This window comes from Canis lupus, unplaced genomic scaffold, assembly GCF_011100685.1.
Source record: "Canis lupus familiaris isolate Mischka breed German Shepherd unplaced genomic scaffold, alternate assembly UU_Cfam_GSD_1.0 chrUn_S1740H1936, whole genome shotgun sequence".
Lineage (NCBI taxonomy): Eukaryota > Metazoa > Chordata > Mammalia > Carnivora > Canidae > Canis > Canis lupus.
In genome coordinates this window covers 114,300-130,263 of record NW_023330591.1, presented here as the reverse complement: position 1 = coordinate 130,263, position 15,964 = coordinate 114,300, and the positions used below count along the sequence as shown (strand labels likewise).

The 15,964-nt window shown below is 42.9% G+C and overlaps 1 pseudogene; it reads left to right on the top strand.

The window, feature by feature from the left end:
• Window positions 1-15,336: 15,336 nt before the first annotated feature.
• LOC119878573 overlaps window positions 15,337-15,964 on the top strand; it is a 5,051-nt pseudogene continuing 4,423 nt past the window's right edge.

Genomic DNA, 15,964 nt, shown 5'->3' with positions numbered 1-15,964 from the left:
TCATCTGTCGATGGATATCTGAGCTCCTTCCACATTTTGACCATTGTGGGCATTGCTGCTGTGAACACTGGTGTTCGGGTGCCCCTTCTTTTCACTACCTCTGTATCTTGGTGGTAAATACCCAGTAGTGCAACTGCTGGGTCATAGGGTATCTCTGCTTTTTTTGTAATATTTTATTTATTTATGACAGATACAGAGAGAGAGAGAGGCGGAGACACAGGCAGAGGGAGAAGCAGGCTCCATGCAACCGGGAGCCCGATGTGGGATTCGATCCCGGGTCTACAGGATCATTCCCTGGGCCAAAGGCAGGCGCCAAACCGCTGCGCCACCCAGGGATCCCGGTATCTCTGCTTTTAAGTTCTTGAGGATCCTGCTCCCTTTTCCAGAGTGCCTGCATGACTTTGCATTCCCACCAACAGTGCAAGAGGGTTCCCCTTTCTCCAAATCCTGGTCAACGTTTGTAGTTTCCTGTCTTGTTCATTTTAGCCACTCTGACACATGTGAGGTGGTATCTCATTGTGGGTTTGTTTTGATTTGTATTTTCCTGATAATGAATGATTTGGAGCATTATTTCTTTTGTTTGTTGGCCACGTGTAGGTCTTCTTTGGAGAAATGTCTGGTCATGTCTCTGCCCATTTCTTCACTTGATTACTTGTTTTCGGCGTTGAGTTCTTGATATAGATCTTTGATACTAACCTTTTATCTATTCTGTCATTTTCAAATGCCTTCTCCCATTTTGTAGGTTGTTTCTTAGTTTTATGGACTGCTACCTTTGCTTTTTATCTTAATGATGTCCCAATACTTCAGTTTTGCTTTTGTTTCCCTTGCTTTTATAGACATGTCTTGCATAAGTTGCTATGGCCAAGGTCAAAGAGGTTGTTGCCTGTGGTTTCCTGTAGGATTGTGATGGATTGCTATTTCACCTTTAGGTCTTTCATCCATTTTGAGTTTATCTTTGTGTGTGGTGTAAGAGAATGGTCCAGTTGAGTTATTCTGCATGTGGCTGTCCAATTTGTTGAAGAGACTGTACTTTTTCCAGCGGATATTCTTTTCTGCTTTGTCAAAGATTACTTGACCATAGAGTTGAGGGTCCATTTCTGGGTTCTCTATTCTGTTCCTTGAACAATGTGTCTGTTTCAGTACCAGTACGATAACATTTTGATGATGACAGCTTTGTCTATAACATGCAGAAAAAGCCTTAGACAAAATACAGCCTGAAGTCCAGAGATTGTGATATAACCAACTTTTGATTTCTTTTTCAACATTCCATGGCTAATTGGGGTCTTTTCCGGTTCCATCCAAATCTTAGAAATATTCGTTTCTGCTCTGTGGAAAAAGTCTATGGTATTTTGATAGGAACTACTTCAAAAGTGAACATGGCCCTGGGTAGCATGGACATTTTCACAATATTGATTGTTCAAATACATGAACATGGAATGTTAATGCATCTGTTTGCTCTTCCACAATTTCTTTCATAGGTGTTTTGTAGTTTTTAGTTACAGATCCTTTACTTCTTTCATTATGTTTATTCCTAGGTATTTTATGATTTCTGGTGCAATTTTAAGTAGGATCAACCCTTAAATTCTCTTTCTTCTCTATCATATTTAGTGTCTATAAATACAACTGATTTCTGTTCATTGATTTTTTTATCCTGCCACATTGCTGATTTACTGTATATGTCCTAGCAAATTTGGAAACTCTTGTGTTTTCCACATAATATGTCATGTCATCTGAGACAAGTGGGATTTTGACTTCTTCTTTGCCAGTTTGAATGGCTTTTATTTCTTTTTATTTTCTGATTGATGAGGCTAGTGATTCTATTACTCTGTTGAAGAATGGTGGTGAGAGTGGGCATTCTTGTTGTGTTCCTCACCTTAGCGGAAAGGCTGTCAGTTTTTCCCATTGTGAATGATATTACCATGGGTTTCGTAGATGGCTTTTATGCTGTTAGGTCTATTCCCCCAATCACTACCCTGTGGAGAGTTTTAATCAAGAAAAGGATGCTGCATTTTGTCTAAAGTTTTTTTCTCCATCAATTGAGAAGATCATAAGAGTCAGGCCTTTTCCTTTATTAATATGATCTATCACCCTGATTGACTTACAAATGTAGAACCACCCTTGCAGTCCAGGGTTCAATCCCACATGGTCATGGTGAATAATCCTTTTGATGTACTGTTGGATTCCCTTAGTTAGTATATTGGTGATAATTTTGGCATCCATGTTCATCAGGTATATTGGTCTGTAGTTCTCCTGTTTGGTGGGATCTTTGTCTTTGGGATCAAGGTAATGCTGACTTCATAGAATGAGTTTAGAAGTTTTCCTTGCATTTCCTTGCTCTATTTGAAAGAGCTTCAATAGCTTAAGTATTATTTCTTATTCAAACGTTTGGTTGAATTCTCTGGGAGGCATTCAGCCCTGGACTATTGGTTTCTGGGAAGATATTGATGACTGCTTCAATTACTTTACTAGTTATGGATCTGTTCAGGTTTTCAATTTCTTCCTGTATCCATTCTCATAGTTTATAAACTTCCAGAAAAGCATCCATTTTTTTCCAGATTGCCTAATTTGGGGGCAATTAATTGCTCACAAGATTCTTTATAATTGTTTGCATTTATTTGGAGTTGGTTGTGATCCACCTCTTTCATTTATAATTTTATTTGTTTGGATTCTTTATCTTTTCCTTAATAAGTCCTACGAGATTTTTCTCAATCTCATGAATTATTCCTATGCAGAGGCCAGCTTGCCCTAGTGCTGAGATATGCTGTTAGTCCAGGGGTCCAATGGCACATAGTGATCCAGGGGCCTGATTCACCTAGCCATTTCTGGGATGTGTAAACCCAAGTCCAAATCACAAGGGGAGCCCACTTACCAGGGACCTAAGTGAGTACAGCTGAGCTGTGATGTTGGTCTCCAGGTCCAAGGCATATGCTGATCCCACTGTGCAGGTGCCTCCTTTCCCAATGATGATCTGGGATGCAGGGATCATGATTTGGAGACACTCAGCAAACCCAGTGTTCCCATGGCCCCCTTGCCTTATACTTCACTCAGCTAGAGAGCTGGTGCTATGAGATTTTGTTGTCCATCCGTGTCTGGGTGACTCAGATGCCCGGGAGCTTGTGGGTTCAGAGGGTTCCCAGTCTGAGTGCTCCTGGTAGGTGCCCTGTTCTGTGGACTGAATTTCTCAGTGTCCTGCTGTGTTCATGGGTTTGTGGTCTGTGGCTCCCGGTCAGCCAGGGATCTGGAGGATCCATTTGACCACTACTGAGCTGGGGCATGGAGCTCGTGGTCTGAGGGCCTGTTTTCCAATGTCCCCCACCATTTCCAGTGATGTGGTGACACCTTCTCCCAGGACTTACTTGTTTCTTAAAATCCCCTCTCTGCCAGGTGCTTGAGGCACTACAGACATTGTACACATAGGGGTGGAGTGGAGGTTTAGGGCATTAATGTTCCCTGTGCTGAGCTGGGTTGGAGAGATCCAGAGAAGCAGTGAGTGCCATGGGTTCCCTCAGGATGGGGGCTCACAGATTTCCTCTGTTGAGCCCAGTGTTGACCCCAGAGGTGTGGGAGAGGCTTGTCCCCTCTGCCTGAGTATCCATGGTATCGATTCCCAGTGTCCCACTCCCATAGGCCACATGGGAATATGTCCATGAACAGCCAGGCCAACCTCACAGTTGCACATGGAACCAGGAGTCGCCTGCTGTGGGTTTGTGGACTCTCAGGAACACAGAGGGGGATGAAGAGATATTCAGGGGGAGCCCAAAGAGTTGACGAGAGGCCTGGGTCAGAAGGGGTGCAAAAAGGGCTTGCCATGAGCAGGAGCAGAAAACAGGGCAGAGAACCTGAGGGAGAGAAGGGAGATCTGTGGCTGAAGTGCCTTCTCTGTCATCACAGGGGCCTGTGGGGTTGCCATGCTTTTATCAACCCAGGTGCATCAGAATGCCTTTCTGTGATGTCACCGCCATGCCGTGACCATCATGCAGGCTCTTGGGTTGGCCTGTTTCAGGTGGCCAATCACCATGCAGCTCAGGTGGCCAATGTCAGATGACTTTCTCATTGACCCTCCTGATATCGTTGCCTAGAAACCATGCTTAAACAGAAAAGAGAGTAGGAGGGGGCAAGATGATGGAAGACCAGGGTACCCAAGTCAAATGTCCCCACCCAATTACCTGGATAACTTTCAAATCATCCTGAAAACCTAGGAATTCGGCCTGAGACTTATAGAGAGAACAGCAGGAATGCTACAGTCAGAGAAGAGTTCACGCTTCTATCAAGTACAACTTGTTTTTGGCCACTCTGCACTGAGCAAAATGACTAGAAGGAAAACCTCTCCTCAAAAGAAAGAATCAGAAACAGTCCTCTCTCCCATAGTGTTACAAAATTTGGGTTACATTTCAATGTCAGAAAGCCAATTCAGAAGCACTATTATAAGCTACTGGTGGCTCTCGAAAAAAGCATGAAGGATTCAAGAGACTTCATGACTGGAGAATTTAGATCTAATCAAGCCAAAATTAAAAATCAATTAAATGAGATGCAATTCAAACCAGATGAGGGTTAACAGGGTAGAAGAACGAATGAGTGACATATAAGACCTGTTGATGGCAAGGAGGGAAACTGATAAATAAAGAGAAAAATGACTAAAAGATCATGAGGATACATTAGTGGAAATAAATGACAGCCTCAGAAGGAAAATCTACGTTTACCTGGGCTCCCGAGTGTGCCAAAAGGGGCAGTGGTCCAGAAGATGTATTTGAACAAATCATAGCTGAAAACTTCCCTAATTTGGAGAGGGAAACAGGCACTTAGATCCAGGAAATAGAGAGATCCCCCCCTAAAATAAATAAAAAACCGCCCAACACCTTGACATTTAATAGTGAAACTTGCAAATTCCCCACATAATCAGAAAGATCCTTAAAGCAGCAAGAGACAAGAAATCTCTAAATTTTGTGGGGAGAAGTATTAGCATGACAGCAGACTTCTCCACAGAGACCTGGCAGGCCAGAAAGGCCTGGCAGGATATAGTCATGGTCTTAAATAAGAAGAACATGCAGCCAAGAATAATGTATCTAGCAAGGCTCTCATTCAGAATAGAAGGAGAGATAAAGAGCTTCCAAGATAGGCAGAAACTGAAAGAATATGTGACCACAAAGCCAGCTCTGGTAGAAATACTGAGAGGAATTCTGTAATAGAGGAAGTTGAAGGGAACAATCCACAAAAACAGAGATTGAATAGGTTTTTCTAAGCAAAACATCTCCAAAGAAACAAGAGCTTTAAATGTTACACTGGACCACATGGATTTCACAGATATTTACAGAACTTTCCATCCAAACACCATTGAATCCACATTCTTCTCAAATGCACATGGAACTTTCTCCAGATTAGACAACATACTGGATCACAAATCTGGTATAAACCAACACCCAAAGATTGGTATCGTCCCCTGCATATTTTCAGATCATAATGCTTTGAAATTAGAACTAAATCACAAGAAGAAGTTTGGAAGGATTTCAAACACGTGGAGGTTAAGGACCATCCTGCTAAAAGATGAAAGGGTCAACCAGGAAATTAAGTAAGAATTGAAAGGATTCATGGAAACTAATGAGAATGAAAATACAAACATTCAAAATCCTTGGGATACAGCAAAAGCAGTCTTCAGGGGGAAATACATAGCAATACGCCGGGACAGCTGCACCCTGATGTTTATAGCAGCAATGTCCACAATAGCTAAGCTGTGGAAGGAGCCTCGGTGTCCATCGAAAGATGAATGAATAAAGAAGACGTGGTTTATGTATGCAATGGAATATCACTCAGCCATTAGAAATGACAAATACCCACCATTTCCTTTGATGTGGATGGAACTGGAGGGTATTATGCTGAGTGAAGTAAGTCAATCAGAGAAGGACAAACATTATATATTCTCGTTCATTTGGGGAATACAAATAATAATGAAAGAGAATAGAAGGGAAAGGAGAAGAAATGGGTAGGAAACATCAGAAAGGGAGACAGAACATAAAGACTCCTAAATCTGGGAAACGAACTAGGAGTGGTGGAAGGGGAGGAGGGCAGGGTGACGGGCACTGAGGGGGGGCACTTGACAGGATGAGCACTGGGTGTTATTCTGTATGTTGGCAAATTGAACACAAATAAAAATAAATTTATTATTCAAAAAAAACCCCCACAAAATCTTTGGGATACAGCAAAAGCAGTCCTGAGGGGGAAACACATTGCAATACAGGCAGGCATCCATGCGAGTCTTGGAAAGAACTCAAATACAAAAGTGAAGCTTGCACCTGAAGGCCCTGGAGAAAAAAAAAAAAAAAAACAGCAAATAGACCCTACACCCAGCAGAAGAAGAGAGTTAATAAAGTTTCCGTCAGAGCTCAATGAAATAGAGCCCGGAAGAAATGTGGAAGAGATGAACAATGCCAGGAATTGGTCCTTTGAAAGATTTTATAAGGACACCGAGGCTCCTTCCACAATTTGGCTTTTGTGGACATTGCATCTATAAACATCAGTGTGCAGGTGTCTGAGCATTACATTGCATCTGTATCTTTGGGGTAAATCACCAGCAGTGCAGCTGCTGGGTCATAGCAGAGATCTATTTTTCACTCTTTGGGGAACCTCCACACAGTTTTCCCGAGTGGCTGCACCAGTTCACATTCCCACCAACAGTGCAGGAGGGTTCCCCTTTCTCCTAATCCTCTCTAACATTTGTGGTTTCCTGCTTTGTTAATTTTCCTCATTCTAACTGGTGTGAATGGTTTCTCATTGTGGTTTTGATGTGTATTTCCCTGATGGCAAGTGATGTGGAGCATCTCCTCATGTGCTTGTTGGACATGTCTATGTCTTCCACTGTGAGATTTCTCTTCATGTCTTTTGCCCATTTCAGGATTGGATTGTTTATTTCTTTCGTGTTGAGTTTAATAAGTTCTTTATAAAACTTGGAAACTAACCCTTTATCTTCGACAAATACCCACCATTTACTTCGACATGGATGGAACTGGAGGGTAGTATGCAGAGTGAAATAAGTCAATCAGAGAAGGACAAACATTGTATGGTCTGATTCATTTGGGGAATGTAAAAAATAGTGAAAAGGAATAAAGGGGAAAGGAGAACAAATGAGTGGGAAATATCAGAAAGGGAGACAGAATATAAGAATCCTAACTCTGGGAAATGAACTAGGGGTGGTGGAAGGGGAAGTGGGTGGGATGTGAGGGCGACTGGGTGACAGGCACTGAGGGGGGCACTTGATGGGATGAGCACTGGGTGTTATTCTATATGTTGGCAAATTGAACACCAATAAAAAATAAATTAATTATTTAATAAATAAATAAAACTTCAAAGGTAAAAAAAAGAAAGAATTAATAAGATTGATAAATCATTCGCCAGCCTTATTAAAAGGTAGAGGGAAAGCAGTCAATTTATTAAAAACATGAAGGAGAAAGGAGAGATCACCAGCAACATCAAAAATTACAAACGGCTTAAAAACTTATTATGAGCATATATATGCCAATAAATTAGGCAGTTTACAAGAAATGGACACATTTCTGGAAAACTGCAAACTACCAAAACTGGAACAGGAAGAAATAGAAAAGCTGAGCAAGTTGCTTACCAGGAAGGAAATTGAAGCAGTCCTCAAAACCTTGGAAGGCACAAAAACCAGGGCCAGAGGGCTTCCCAGGGACATTCTATCAAACGTTTCAAGAAGAAACCATACTGATTCTCCTAAAGATGTCCGAAAGATAATAAGAGATGGAGCACTTCCAAACTCGTTCTATGAGGTCAACATCACTTTAATTTCAAAACCAGACGAGACCCCACCAAAATGGAGAATTACAGACCAATATTCATGATGAACACGGATGCAAAAATTCTCAACAAGATACTAGCCAGGAGGATCGAACGATACATTAAGAAGATTACTCACCATGACCAAGTGGGATTTATCCCCGGGATTCAAGGCTGGTTCAACACTCATAAAACAAACAATTTAATTGATCGTATCAGCAAGAGAAAAAAATGAGAACCATCGGACCGTCTCAATAGATGCAGAGAACGCATTTGACAAGATACAGCATCCATTGCTGACCAAAACTCTTGAGAGTGTAGGGATAGAGGGAACATTCCTCAGCATCTTAAAAGCCATCTACAAAAGCCCACAGGCAATATTCTCAATGGGGAAACACTGAGAGCCTTTCCCCTAGGATCAGGAACAAGACATGGATGACCAGTCTCACCACTGTTATGCAAGAGTACTAGAAGTCCTAGCCTGAGCAATCAGGCAACAAAAAGAAATGAAGGGCATTCAAATTGACAAAAAACAAGTCAAACTCTCCCTCTTGGTAGATGACATCATACTGTACCTAGAAAACCCAGGAGACTCCACCCCAAGATTGTAAGAACTCATACAGCCATTTGGCAGTGTGGCAGGATAAAAAAAATCAATTCCCAGAAGTCAGTGGCATTTCTATACACTAACAGTGAGACTGAAGAAAATAAATTAAGGAGTCAATCCCATTTACAGTTGCACCCAGAAGCATGAGATAGATAGGAATAAACCTAACCAAAGAGGTAAAGGATCTATACCTTAAAAACTACAGGACACTTCTGAAAGAAATTGAGGAAGACCCCAAGAGATGGAAAAATATTCCATGCTCATGGATTGGAAGAATTAATATTGTGAAAATGTCAATGCTACCCAGGCAATTTACACATTTAATGCAATCCCTATCAAAATACCTTGGACTTTCTTCAGAGAGTTGGCACAATCACTTACGATTTGTGTGGAATCACAAAACATTCCCGAATATCAAGGGAATATTAAAAATGAAAAACAGAGCCGGGGGCATCACAATACCAGATGTCACCTTTTACTACAAAGCGGTCGTCATCAAGACAGTGTGGTACCGGCACAAAAGTAGACACATAGATCAATGGAGCAGAATAAAGAATCCAGAAATGGACCCTCAACTCTATGGTCAACTGATATTTGACAAAGCAGTAAAGACTATCCACTGGAAAAAAGACAGTGTGTTCAAAAGTGGTGATGGGAAAATTGCACAAAATGCAGAAGAAGGAAACTAGACCATTGTCTTACACCATGCCCAAAGATAAACTCAAAATGGATGAAAGATCTAAATGTGAGACTAGAATCCATCACAATCCTAGAGGAGAAGATAGGAAACACCATTTTTGACCTTGGCCACAGCAGCTTCTTGCAAGATACATCTGGAAAGGCAAGGGTAACAAAAGAAAAAAGGAACTAATTCCCAATAGTTCAAGATAAAAAGCTCCTGCACATCAAAAGAAACTGTCAACAAAACTAAAATACAAACTACAGAATGGGAGAATATATTTGCAAATAACGTATCAAATAAAGGGCTAGTATCCAAGATCTCTAAAGAACTTATTAAACTCTAGAGCAAAGAAACAAACAGTCCAATCATGAAATGGTCAAAAGACATGAACAGAAATTTCACAGAGGGAGACATAGACATGCCCAACAAGCACATGATAAAATGCTCTGCTTCACTTGCCATCAGGGATATACACATCAAAACCACCATGAAATACCACCTCACCCCAGGGAAAATGGTGAAAAATAATAAGACAGGAAAAAACAAATGTTGGAGAGGATGTGGAGAAAGGTGAACCCTCTTGCACTGTTGGAGGAAATGTGAACTGGTGCAGCCACTCTGGAAAACTTTGTGGAGGATTGTCAAAGAAAGTTAAAAATAGAACTGCCCTATGAACAAGCAATTGAACTTCTGGGGATTTACACCAAAGATACAGATGCAGAGAAACACCTGAACACCTGCCCTCCAATGTTTATAGCAGCAATGTCCACAATAGCCAAACTGTGGAAGGAGCCTCTGTGTCCATCGAAAGATGAATGGATAAAGAAGCTGTGGTCTAGGTATACAATGGAATATTACTCTGCCTTTAGAAACGACAAATACCCAACTTTGGTTTCCTTTTTTTTAAGATTTTATTTTATTTACTCATGAGAGATACAGAGCAAGAGAGAGAGGCAGAGACACAGGCAGAAGGAGAAGCAGGTTCCATGCAGGGAGCCCAAATTGGACTCGATCCCGGGTCTTCAAGATCACGCCATGGGCTGCAGGCGGCGCTAAACCCATGCGCCACCGGGCCTGCCCCCACCTTTGGTTTTGACATGGATGGAACTGGAGGGTGTTATGTTGAGTGAAATAAGTCAATCAGAGAAGGACAAACATTATATGGTCTCCTTCATTTTAGGAATATAAAACATAATGAAAGGGCATAAAGGGGAACATAGAAATTATGAGTGGGAAATACCAGAAAGGGAGTCAGAACATGAGAGACTCCTAACTCTGGGAAATGAACTAGGGGTGGTAAAAAGGGAGGTGGGCGGGGTGGGGGGAGGAACAGGGAGACAGGCACTTAGGGGACACATGATGGGATGACCACTGGATGTTATTCTATATGTTGGCAAATTGAACACCAATAAAAGTAAATTTAAAAAAATTTTAAAAAAGAAGATTCAGCTGTAGTGCCAGCTATGTGGCAATTCCTTGCAGGCTATGAGAAGGTTCTCCATAGGGCTATATATGTTCCAAATCTGCTCCTAATATATGATGCTGTTTCTCCCATAGTGCGCATTCACAGCTGCAGAAGTCAAGGCCTGGAACTGGGAGTGGTACTACTCACTACAACGCTTCATGATCTATTTGCAAAATGTTGACTCTCTGTTCCCACGATTTTATATTCTGCTGGCCTAGAGGTCTCAGTTACAAAGAGAGACACAAAAACAATCCACTGATCTGGAAATTGAAACTGCTGCCTGGCCACTTTGAGCTCTTCATGCCTCTGAATCAACAGGCAAGGAAGGAAGTTACTATGCTGGCTGGGGGATTAATCCCAAATACCTGGGAGAAATTGGATGAGCTCCACAATGGAGGTTAAGAAGAGCATGTGTGAAAATCAGAGGATCACTTAAGACATCTTTTAATATTACCTTCATGTTTTCATTTTCATTTCCTTCCATGTATTTTTAAGTTAATACTTTAATTTCCTGGTTAACCCATGCATTATTAGCAGGAGGATATTCTTTAACCCCCATGTATTTGTAGTATTTCCAATTTTTTTTTTTTTTTTTTTTTTGTGGATGACCTTAAGTTTCATACCATTGTCGTTGGAAAATATGCATGGTATAATCTTAATCTTTTTGTACTTGTTAAGGGCTGATTTTGACGGGGTATGTGGTCTATTCTGGAGAATGTTCGATATGCACTCAAAAAGACTGTCTTCTGCTGTTTTAAGAAGAAATGTTCTGAATATATTTGTTAAGTTAAAAAAGAAAAAAGAAAGAAGAGAAATGACAAATACCGTCCATTTCCTTCTATGTGGATTGAACTGGAGGGTATTATGCTGAGGGAAATAAGTCAATCGGAGAACGGCAATCATTACATGGTCTCATTCATTTAGAGAATATAAAAAATAGTGAACAGGAATAAAGGAAAAAGGAGAGAAAATGAGTGGAAATATCAGTTGACGATGACAGACTATGAAAGACGCCTAACTTTGGGAAAGGATCAAGGTGTAGTGGAATGGGAGGTACTTTGGGGGTTGCAGTGACTGGATGACCGGCGCTGAGGGGGGCACTTGACCGGATGAGCTCTGGGTGATACGCTATATGCTTGCTATGTGCAGGGATTTACACATCAAAACCACAATGACATACATCTTCACCCCAGTGAGAAAGGTGAAAATTAACAAGACAGGAAACAAATGTTGCAGAGGATGTGGAGAAAGGGGAACCCTCTTGCACTGTTGGACGGAATGTGAACTAGTGCAGCCACTCTGGAAAACTGTGTGGAGGTTTATCAAAGAATGTTAAAAATGGAACTGCCCCGTGACCCAGCAATTGCACTGCTGGGAATTTTAAAATTTATTTTCTACTGGTATTCAATTTGCCAACATATAGAATAACACCCAGTGCTCATCCCATCAAATGCCCCCCCAGTGCCCGTCCCCAGTTACCACCCCCCACTCACCTCCCATTGCCCACCCCTAGTTCGTTTCCCAGAGTTAGGAGTCTCTCATGTTCTGTCTCAGTTTCTGATATTTCCCACTCATTTTTTCTCCTTTCCCCTTTATTCCCTTTCACTATTTTTTCTATACCTCAAATGGAGGAGACCATATAACGTAGGTCGTTCTCTGACTGCCTTATTCACTCGGAATAACACCCTCCAGTTCCATCCACATCAAGGAAATGGTGGGCATTTGTCATTTCTAATGACTGAGTAGTATTCCATTGTATACATAAACCATATCTTCTTCATTCATCTCTCGATGGACACCAAGGCTCCTTCCACACCTTAGCTACTGTGGACATTGCTGCTATAAACATTGGGGTGCATGTGTCCTGGCATTTCATTGCATCTGTATTTTGGGGGTAAATCCCAGGCAGTGCAATTGCTGGGTCATAGGGCAGATCTATTTTTAATTCTTTGAGGAACCTCCACACAGATTTCCAGAGTGGCTGCACCAGTTCACATTCCCACCAAAAGTGCAGGAGGGTTCCCCTTTCTCCACATCCTCTCCAACATTTGTGGCTTCCTGCCTTGTTAATTTTCCCCATTCTCACACATGTGAGGTGGTATCTCATTGTGATTTTGATTTGTATTTCCCTCATGGCCAGATGCAGAGCATTTTCTCATGTGCTTGTTGGCCATGTCTATGTCTTCCTCTGTGAGATTTCTGTTCATGCCTTTTGGCCATTTCCTGTTTGCATTGTTTGTTTCTTTGCTGCTGAGTTTAATAAGTTTTTTATAGATCTTGGATGCTAGCCCTAGAAACAATTTTAAACAAAAAACAGAGTAGGAGGGGGCAAGATGGTGGAAGACTAGGGTCCCCAACTCCCCTGTCCCCACCAATTACCTAAATAACTTTCAAATCATCCTGAAAACCTACAAATTCAGCCTGAGATTTAAAGAGAAACAGCTGGAATGCTACAGTGAGAAGAGTTCACGCTTCTATCTCGGTAGGAAGAGGGGGCAGGGAAGAAAGAAAGAAACAAAAGGCATCCAAGTGGGAGGGGCCCCATGAAGACCTGGGCTAAGGCCAGGGCGAGTGTCCCCAGGACAGGAAAGCCCCGTCCTGGGGAAGCAGGGGTTTCACCAATCTTCCCAGGAGTTGGCGGGGATCCCAGGAGGGGCGGGGATGCCCTCAGCATCCCTTTATCCCGCCCCACCTGGGACTACAACTCAGCTGAAGGTAAGGAGAGACTCCGGGTCTACCACCAGACTCTAATGGAGGTCTCAAGGCTGCCGCGGCAAGCCTACCAATCTGGCCAAGGTCTATGATGTAAGACAGGGTAAGGATGAGAGTCCAGCAGCCTTCTTAGAGGAGCATAGAGGCTTTTAGGCAGTACACCCCTATGAACCCAGAAGCCCTGGAAACAAAGGCTGCAATTATCATGGCTTTTGTTAACCAGGCCACTCCGGACATTAAAAAGAAATTGCAAAGTGTAGAGAGACTGGGAGAGAAGAGCTTGCAGGACTTAGTGATAGTAGCAGAATGAGTCTATAATAATAGAGAAAGTCCGGAAGAACAACAAACCAAACTAAGTGACTGGCAGACCCGAAACCTGACCAAGATCCTGCTGGCCACAACCCATGGATGACCCACAGGAAAGACGAAGGCACCTCAAGAAGCTGGCTTCAGGGACAGGTAAGGAGGATGGCCCTGGTCCCCATCGGGAGCGCCCTAAGCTGAACAAAAACCAATGTGCTTATTGCAAAGAAGAGGGCCACTGGGTGAAAAGCTGCCCTAACAAAAGATCTAAGGCCCCTGCCAAGGTCTTGAAAATGGAGGACCTGGCCGATTAGGGGAGTTGGGGTTTGGCACCCCTCCCCGAGCCCAGGTAACTCTTAAAGTGGAGGGGCAACCTGTTGAATTCCTAGTGGACACTGGGGCACAACATTCGGCTTTATTACAACCCCAAGGGAAATTGGCAAACAAAACTTCATGGGTGAAGTGGGATTTTGGACCAAAATCCCCGTTCAAAGAAACAAACAAAAAAGTGGAACCTTTTCTGTCATAACTACCCAAGGACTACTAAAAGGAAAAATTGTGTTACCTTTTTAAAATTTCCTGTTAAGTTCCCCTTCCATAATTTTTATGTTCTTGTGAGGGAAAAAAGTAAAACCTGTTTAATCTTATTTGACTTTATGACATTGCTTTCAATAAGCAAATGTTAAATGTGTTAAGACTTAACTTGTGTACTAGTGTTGTAATTTTTCAAGTTAAAAGTGTCCCTAAAGGCCACTTCCTATATCTGATTTTTCCCAGTAAATGAGGCAAAGCAATTCTAAGACCTTCCACAAACATCTAGCCTTCTAAAATGGAGAGGTGAATCCTTCTGCCTATACAAACAAGCTAGCTATTAGAGGGTGGTCGGGGTATGCCACTCTTAGGATTTCAGAGTGTCTTCAAACTGAAATCTCAATGTTCTCAGTAATGAAAAACCTGAGATCAGATGCTTATGTAAGGAAAGTGCTATTCACCCAGTAAATCCAAAAAAGCAAATGGATAATGCTGGCCATATTTTGCCTTTCTGACATTTCCTTGGGAATCTACAAGAACCTCCCCATCCCCTCCCCCAATAAGACCATTTAAGTGTGTGTTAAGCAACTACAAAATACTAAATAAAAAGTTTGGCCAAAACCAACCATGAAGCTGCAAAAAAAAAAAAAAAAAAACAAAAAAAACAAAAACAAAAAAAACAAAAAACAAAAAAACACCAATGTTTTTGGGGACCTGCCCGGTCCCCAAAACAACACCGGGTGTTGTTGGCACCAAACAATACTCATGGACTACCCGAAGAACTGTGGATTTCGGCACGGGCCGGGTATCCCACTCCTTCATGGTCATCCCTGAGTGTCCCTACCCGTTGTTAAGTTGGGATTTGCTCACCAAGATGGGGCACAAATTTGCTTCCACCCCGAAGGGGCAAAAGTCCTAAACAAGAAGGGGCACCCTATTCAGGTGCTTGTCCTGAGTTTAGAAGACGAATATCGTCTCTATCGTCCTCACTAAATGCCCTCAACCCCAATGACTGACATTGACCGTTGGCTTCAGGAATTCCCCAAGCATGGGCAGAAACCGGGCCGGCACCCACCGGCCATATACATAGAACTAAAGCCGGGGGCAGACCCTGTCAGGGCCCACCAATACCCCATGCCTCTCGACTCCCTAACCCAGACTGGGACCCCCCTCTGCATGACTGTCAAGAAATTTGGGCCCAGGTGCACAGAATCACAGCTGATCTCCAGGACCAGCCACTGCCGAACGCCGATGCCACCTGGTACACGGACGGCAGCAGTTTTGTCCGAGAAGGAGTCCGAATTGCGGGGGCAGCCATACCATAACCACGGAGACAGAGACCGTCTGGGCGGAGCCATTGACAGCCTGAATGTTGGCTCAATGGGCAGAACTGATCCCACTGGCCAAGGCGCTGACCATGGGGGAAGGTAAACGAATAAACATCTACACCGACAGCAGGTACGCCTTTGCCACCGCTCCATTCACAGAGCCCTTTACAGAGAGAGAGAGAGCTTCTGACAGCAGAGACAAAGACTGTTAAAACAAAACGGAGATTCTTGAACTCCTGAGGACCCTCTGGCTGCCCAAGGCCCTAGCCATCATCCACTGTCCGGGGCACCAAAAGGCAGACACACCAGTAGCCAGGGGAAACCGGCTAGCCGATTTAAAAGCAAAGGAGGCGTCCCTCTTGGTGACCCAGGTCTTAGCAACCACGCTACCTGATCCGGGGGAACGGACCCTGCCGGACACCCCCAACTATAGTGATGCTGACTTACACTGGATCAAACACTTGCCTAGACCCAGTGATTGTGTGGCTGGTGGAGGGCCGCAGACTCCAGCATCATCTTGCCAGAGGAACTGGGATGGCGAGTCCTATCCA